Here is a 7,500-nt window from a genome sequence, read left to right on the forward strand (position 1 = left end):
TCAAAACCAGAGTATTTAATAAGTGTTAGCTTTTCAATACCGCTAAACATTGTGTTCACATCAGAATTGAACATGTGTGCATGACGTTTAGAGTTTGATTCCTATGCAAGGAGGGAATTATGTTGCATTGCTACTTCTGCAGAATGACCTCGGTGTCAGTTAGGACATTTGCACAGTAAACCCTGCAAGGGCAATTTCTTAAGGAAAAGATGTTAGCTACACAATGCAATTGAAGGGTGCTCTTAGCCCACCGTGAAGCCTGAACAGATCTGTGTCTTGTACAGTCGAACATCTCCATAGCGACCACCCGAGGGAGCGACCAGAAGTGGTCGTTGTAGACAGCCGGTTGCTATATGGGAAGATGAATTACATAAGGAAAAACTCGTCGGGGTGGTCGTTGTGGTCGTGTGGTCGCTTTTGAGAGGGTAGTCGCAAGGGCAGGTTCGAGTGTGGTAGGACGTTTAACACAAGAACACTCTAAACTTAAGCTGTTCCACTTTTGAACACAGCTTTTGTTTCCAGTTTTGAACACAGTGTAAAATATTACATATTTCTACTTGCACAACTAGACTGAACACACGGTAAGTGTTCAACTCAGTGACTACTAGTGTTTACCATGTGTGCAACTTTTGCTAGTAGAATATTGCTAGTAGAATATTTACCGTGGACACTGAGTTCAAAACTGGTTACAAACAGTGTCTTCAAAGTGGAACACTTCAGTTTAGAGTGAAGGCAGGTACAGTCAAGTATAAATACGTGCAGCGAGTTTCTTCTCTCCACGAGCAATTCAAAGGAAAAGATGATAAAGAAAGAGTAGGACGCAGTAGGTTCTCGTATTTGTAGCAGTTCGTTTTTGATGTTAATAATAATAATAATATGGGAGATTTATAGAGCGCTTTAAATTCTCAAAGCGCTTTACAATGACAAACATACATAATACATACAAAGCAAAGCAAAAGCATGTGCAGCAGCATTCAGCACACAAGTGAACAACGAAACTCAATCACTACATCAATACAATCTGCAAGCATACTAACACAGGCAAAACATTTAAACATTCAAACACCTGATTCAAAAATGCACCATGTTGAAATAAAATTAATCGAAATATTGGGTGAAGAAGTGTGTTTTAAGGTTTGATTTGAAGGAACAAAATGTTTGGCAGTGTCGGATAGAGTAAGGGAGAGAGTTCCACGCAACGGCAGCAGAGTTGCTTTTTATACACTTTTATAGTGTTCCTAATAGAAGACAATAATGGTAAGATATCAGTCCTAGCCAACGTGTCCGTATATTATTATTTAAAGAAGAAAATGTGAGCACTACTTTTATATCTGTGTAAAGTAATACTTGTGCTGCATCTACGTATCATTGAGCCTTGTACAACTCTTGTTCATTCACCTTGACATGCAAAGCATGGGTGCAGAATGCAAACCTAAAAGAGGCTTTGTACACCAGCGGTTGATCATTTCTCATTAATGCTTTTTTTGTTGTTATCAAAATCTAGTCATTCGAAACAATAGCAGGTTTTGGTTGACGAGAGTTTCTACCAGTTTCCGATAAAAAACAAAAAAGAATGTCTGTCACTGTCAGTAGCTGGTGTAAACTGCGCAGTTGTAGGACCACTATACTTGCATGTTTAATGAACTGGACTTGTCTTGGCCATTCACAGATCAGCGCATTTCACCGGTCATTCCCGAGAAATGCAAATGTGAACCATTTATGAAAAATTGGGATTTTTTTTTCAAAGCAGGCGTTGTAAGGTGTAAGGATTATATTGAAAGAGGGCTAGGCTTTTGTTGTGACGTCACAGAGTGAATATGCTTTGAAGTATTTGTAACGCTTCTGACACATCAAGACATGATTGTGACGAAAATTGAGTCGCTTAAAGTTATGGTCACCTAAATACGGAAAAATACCCCCGCACACGCATGCACGCACGCACGCACGCACGCACACACACACACACACTGACACAAACATACACATACTCTCTCTCTCTCTCGCTCTTTCTCTCTCTCTCTCTCTCTCTCTCTCTCTCTCTCTCTCTCTCTCTCTCTCTCTCTCTCTCTCTCTCTCTCTCTCTCTACCACGCACCTTACATACATACATTTCAACACTCAAAGACATGAATATCTTCTTCAGAAAGACAACGCTGAATCTGAATTTTAAATAAATACAAAACAAAAGATCAAGTTAAACAATTGAACGTGACAGTCAAAAGTAAGACTCAGTTCTTTGGATTATTATACAATAATGATGGACATTATTTCTCAAAAGTTTGATTATTCGTCTGTTCATCCGGATAGTATTATAAAATCTCATCAACCTGTTCAAATGTGTGTTTGTTGACTCTCGCTTTAATGCGGTTGGGTTTGGTACCACGAGAAAGTAGTCGAAGGTTTTCGAACTGGGTTTTAATGTCCCTTCAGCAGATGCTAGCTGCTATTCGAGACCGAACTTGACACGGAGTTTTGAACTAAAAGCTTGGATAACAATAACTGACAAGCAATTGGTTAAATAACGGGGGGAAATCCAAACGTTGATGAATAAAATCCAAGAAATGTTCAAGTTTATTCATCACTTTTCGACTGATTTCACTGGATAGGGCAGCTAGTGACGAAAACGCACTTTTTGGTATTTACATACCCCAAGTAATTCATGCCGGAAAATTGTAGGAGTTTACAGTTAACCGGGTAAAGGGGGGGGGGGGGAGGATTATTTTGATTTGACTTGTAAACAATTATAAGCTTCATTGATGATGGGAAATCCAAATATTTAGGATGGAAACTTTTATATTTAATGCTGGTCAACCGACTTGGTGCGTCGCAGTATTGTACTTTCTCATGGTTTCGATCTCTTTAGTAATGACAAAATCATGTCCTGTATAATTTAACCTATTTTTTGTATATGTTTGCGAGAGAGGCCGGGGGGGGAGGAATGAGGGAGGACGGAGAGAGAGAGAGAGAGAGAGACAGACAGACAGAGAGAGACAGAGAGAGAGAGAGAGAGAGAGAGAGAGAGAGAGAGAGAGAGAGAGAGTGAGTGGGTGCGTGCGTATGTGCGATCCAGTGTGTGTGTGTGTGTGTGTGTACGTGTGTGTGTGTGTGTGTGTGTAAGTCTGTGTGTGTGCGTGTGTATGTGTGCGTGCGTGCGTGCACGTGTGTGTGCGTGTGTGTGTGTGAGTGTATGTGTGTGCATGTGTGTGTGTGTGTGTGTGTGTGTGTGTGTGTGTGTGTGTGTGTGTGTGTGTGTGTGTGTCTGTCTGTATGTGTGTGCTTTGCCAATATCTGTGTAAATTAAAGATTTTTTTCTGAATTCAATTTGCACTTTGACACAACTATCCCACTCTGCACAAAATGCAGTGATTCTGTACTCTCTTTGGAGTTGGCTGTGAACAAGCGGAAAACACTTTTTTTTACATTTAAAAACCCTCGCAATTTGTAAAAGTGTACATGATTATTTACACGAGGAGGAAAACTATTTTACACCGAAAAGATTTGACAACTTCATGCTTGTCTTTGTCGTATTTTATTGGAGACTTATTCGAGGAATCTAATTTCATGGAAATCAAGCTAGACAAAACGCTTAATGTCAGAATGATTCCACATCAGTCGCTGTGATTTGACCCAAACATGACCTAGGCTTTTCTACTTTTAAACTCAAGGAAGTAATTGTAACTAGTTGTCACTGCAATTAGCTTTGATCGAATCATGTTTGTTTTGGATACTATACGCAAGACATAGATCAGTCTCATTTCTGCACAAGTAAATATAGAGCATATAAATCTACGAATTGCTGTTACGAGGTATGATCCAAACAAAATGATCAAAAGTGATTTTTGCACAGACTGTTCGGGGTATCTGGCCCAAAATACAGCAGTCTTTAGAACTACTCTCCTCCTACATCAATGCAAAGTCACAAGTGCCTAAACCAATCCGAAGAGGCCTTAAGGTGGCCTTATTTGGGGTTGCCCTTGAGCTCTGATTTGACGGCGTTTTTGAGGTCCCGGGTGCAATGAAACTTGTTGGCAAAAAGTCTGATTTTCAAAGAGGGTATAACCAGAAATCACCAGGGGTGTAATAAGGTCTGAAGAATGTGTGAGGCAACAATGGAGTCATTTGGTCGTTTAGGACTGGAGTTACGGCCCTTATTTTGTGGTTACTGACATTTTCATGAAGGAGAAGGGCAGTCTGGGTTTCGCAGTTTGGTGGATGACTGCTAAACTCGTAAGTAAGTTTGGGTAAAAAGGTTTCTGCATAGTACTTGACAATGACTTTGCTGTTAGTGGACAGAATATCGACAGCAACGGGACCATCTTGGTCGAAAAATATAGCGAATAGCCCTGTTTCTGCTTTGAAAACCTCGCTTACAAATGTGATGCATCTCGTCATTTTGGTCTCGATACGCTTGGTTTTTGTGTTCTCTGGCACTACAGTAGAAGGAAACCAACGTCTGATACTCAGTGACTACAGTAACAACAAATTTGGGTCTACTGGGTTCACAACGGTTGAGCAGATCGCGTGCAAGAGGACCCCGATGCTCCTTCCGTTCCCCTGTCAGCTAATGAGGCACCCATTTTGCGGCCAGCTTTTGAAGCGGAAGATCATTGAGTAGAATTCTCTGGACTGTTCCATATGAAAGTTTAAGTTTTGCACTCTATACTCGCATGTACACGTTTTTATCTTTGTTCTTAAATGTTGACACAGCAGCTGCATTATCCTCGTTTGAAGCGCTCTTCGGAAGGTTTTTGGCTTGTCCGAGTTATTCCCCTTTTCCCCAGTTTCGATTTCACTTTTCTTTTGTCAGATTGTAGAATATGGAACAGCTTTGATTCATGTAACGTTCTTCAGTTTTGTAGACATTTTCTTTATACCGTCATCTAGCTACACTCTTTCAAGGAAGTGAAGATTTTCATGGCGCTTGACAAAAGACCCCGTTTTGAAGCACAACCCAAAAGTGACGTGTTTTAAAACCTCGTCATTTATGACGTAGTAACCTAATGACATCATGTCTTAGAGGTATACCTGTTACATGGTTGGCCTTTCAAATGATATATTACTTTTTATGATCAGTGGCCTGAGACTTGTATACTCGCGGTTTGATCATTTTGTTTGGATCATACCTCGTACACGTGAAATCTCTTCCATGTTTTTAGAAAAGATTGAAAGTATTATTTCATTAAGTGAGAAAAAAAACTCTATCGATTCTGTTTCCCTTCCGTGTTACCACATGCATAGGCAATATCACACAGTTTATTATTCCAAGTTTTCTGCAGCCTTTCAAAAAGTCATGGACGTTTGGGACTGGCTTCTACTACTAATACTACTTCTACTACATAAAAAACAGACATCCCTTAAACTGACGTAATCGTTTCATGTTTTGATTGGTGTGTCCGTAGAATAAATTTGCATACCCAGAATTCGGTGAAGGAATAATAACCAGTGAAAAAACTTTCATTTTGACATTTTTCATGTACACAGGAAACGAACCATAGGCAAAACAATGGACGGTTTGTTTTCTTTCCTTGTCTTCAGAAACTGGCGTTTCGGAGAAAAGGCTACAGTGTCCATGTAGTATTTAAAATTGAATGCTTTGACCTTGTAAAAGATAATCAGGAGAGGATACGAGGGCATATCTGTAAAACAATAGTGGTTCAGTCCTGCAGGGATTTGTGTGTCTGTGCCTGTATCTGTTAGTCTGTTTAACTAGTACAAAAACGACCAGGCTCATATCCGAGATATTTTGTGAAGATCTTTTACAAGTAATGACGAATATAAAAACATTCTGTATGCATTCTCATGTGTCTGTTGTTGTTGTTGTTGTTGTTGTTGTTGTTGTTGTTGTTGTTGTTGTTGTTGTTGTTGTTGTTGTTGTTCTTGTAGTTCTTGTTCTTTTTCTTGTCGACGTTTTCGTTTTTGTTGTTGTTGTGTATCATGTGTTTTTGCACAGACGACTATTTTTCTTTTTTATGTTTTCAAAGGGATGGATTGCCATATCACCTGTAAAAGCTTGGCTGATTCTGAGAGATGGTGAGCCGAATTGTTTAAACGGGAAAGACAGTGCCTTTAAGACGCCGTTTTTTTCACACGAGAATTCAAGCTTTGAGAAATTAACTACGCTCTGTTCAATAGGGCCCCGAACAGGGACAATGATGAATGAACCATTAATTTTTGGACAACAATTTAAAGTCGTTTTTTCCGGCGTTGCATACGCAAATAGTTTTCATTTTGTTCATACTACCGGACCGCGTTTTCACTAAATGCATCAAATATATTTGTTCTCGAGAAGTACTTTGTTTGTCAGCATAATGGTACGAGAAATGAACTCGTGAAATCCGCACACGGATCGGCCTGACAAATGCAAAGGTCGCTGCAAAAGACGACTACCGCAAACTGAAACATCGCTGCAGAGGATGTTATTCGCTATGAACGAATCGAAAGAAAATTTAGTTCAGAAGTATTCGTAACGTCAGCGTATAATTCAACTACCTCTGAGCTAAGTGTTCTTTAATTTGTCTCATATGTATGTGTATGTCTACAGGTCCACTAGACCGTTAGGTGGACGTATTTGTGAATGTCTTGACTTGTCAACCACTCCACGTTCCAATAACTAACTTTTTCTGCTTTTTTATTATTCTGGATTTCAGAACGTTAGCGTTCTATCTGTTTTGCATTATTTAGGCAAAACAAAACAAAAGTCTGTTTACGGTAACCCGACCGACCCTATTTTTTTCGCGCGACCCTAGACTTTTTTTTGGCATTTGGGGAAAAAAAAAAAAAAAAAAAAAAAAAAAAAAAAAAACTTTTGTTTTTTTTCAAAATAACTTAAAAATATGGTTATTTGGGAAAAACAAAATAAAAAAAAAATCCCGACCTACCGACCCTATTTTTTGGGCCTATGTTACCGTAAACAGACTTTTTTTTTGTTGCCTTATGTTTTCCCCACCAGCGTTAATTATGGAATGTTCGATATATAGCTGACAAACTGTTGACACTTTTGAGTCAAAACTATAATTCTGAAAGACTGAACAGTCAAATGTATATCAAACGCAGGTTAAACTGTTATTTTTAACTCAAAAAAGTTCTTTTTCAGTTGTCATTTTTCAGCTAGTAGTGATGGAGATGAAATAGTATTGTGTTATTATTACTTTAGAATCGGAGGAGCTGTGGGGTGTTGTGTGCTCTTATACTGACTTTAACTATAACTAATGCTTATTTTTCCAATTCACTTCATGATTTTAGATAACGATAACAACACAAGGATGGGTAGGGTGCTGTCATTGTTTCTGACTGTTTTAAAATGTCTGATAGGACTGATGTCACAGATAGGGTGTGAACACTGATACAATTAGTCAAGTTGTATAGATACAGGTTACATGATACTCTTATCATGGTGAGAAGATAACAACGAGATGTGTGGGTCGTATGCGAGAGGTTGTTTGATACAAAGAACACAATCCGACTATTAAAACACTTTGCGTCAGTTAAAAGACAATGATGA

Source organism: Littorina saxatilis, linkage group LG12 (assembly GCF_037325665.1).
Source record: "Littorina saxatilis isolate snail1 linkage group LG12, US_GU_Lsax_2.0, whole genome shotgun sequence".
NCBI lineage: Eukaryota > Metazoa > Mollusca > Gastropoda > Littorinimorpha > Littorinidae > Littorina > Littorina saxatilis.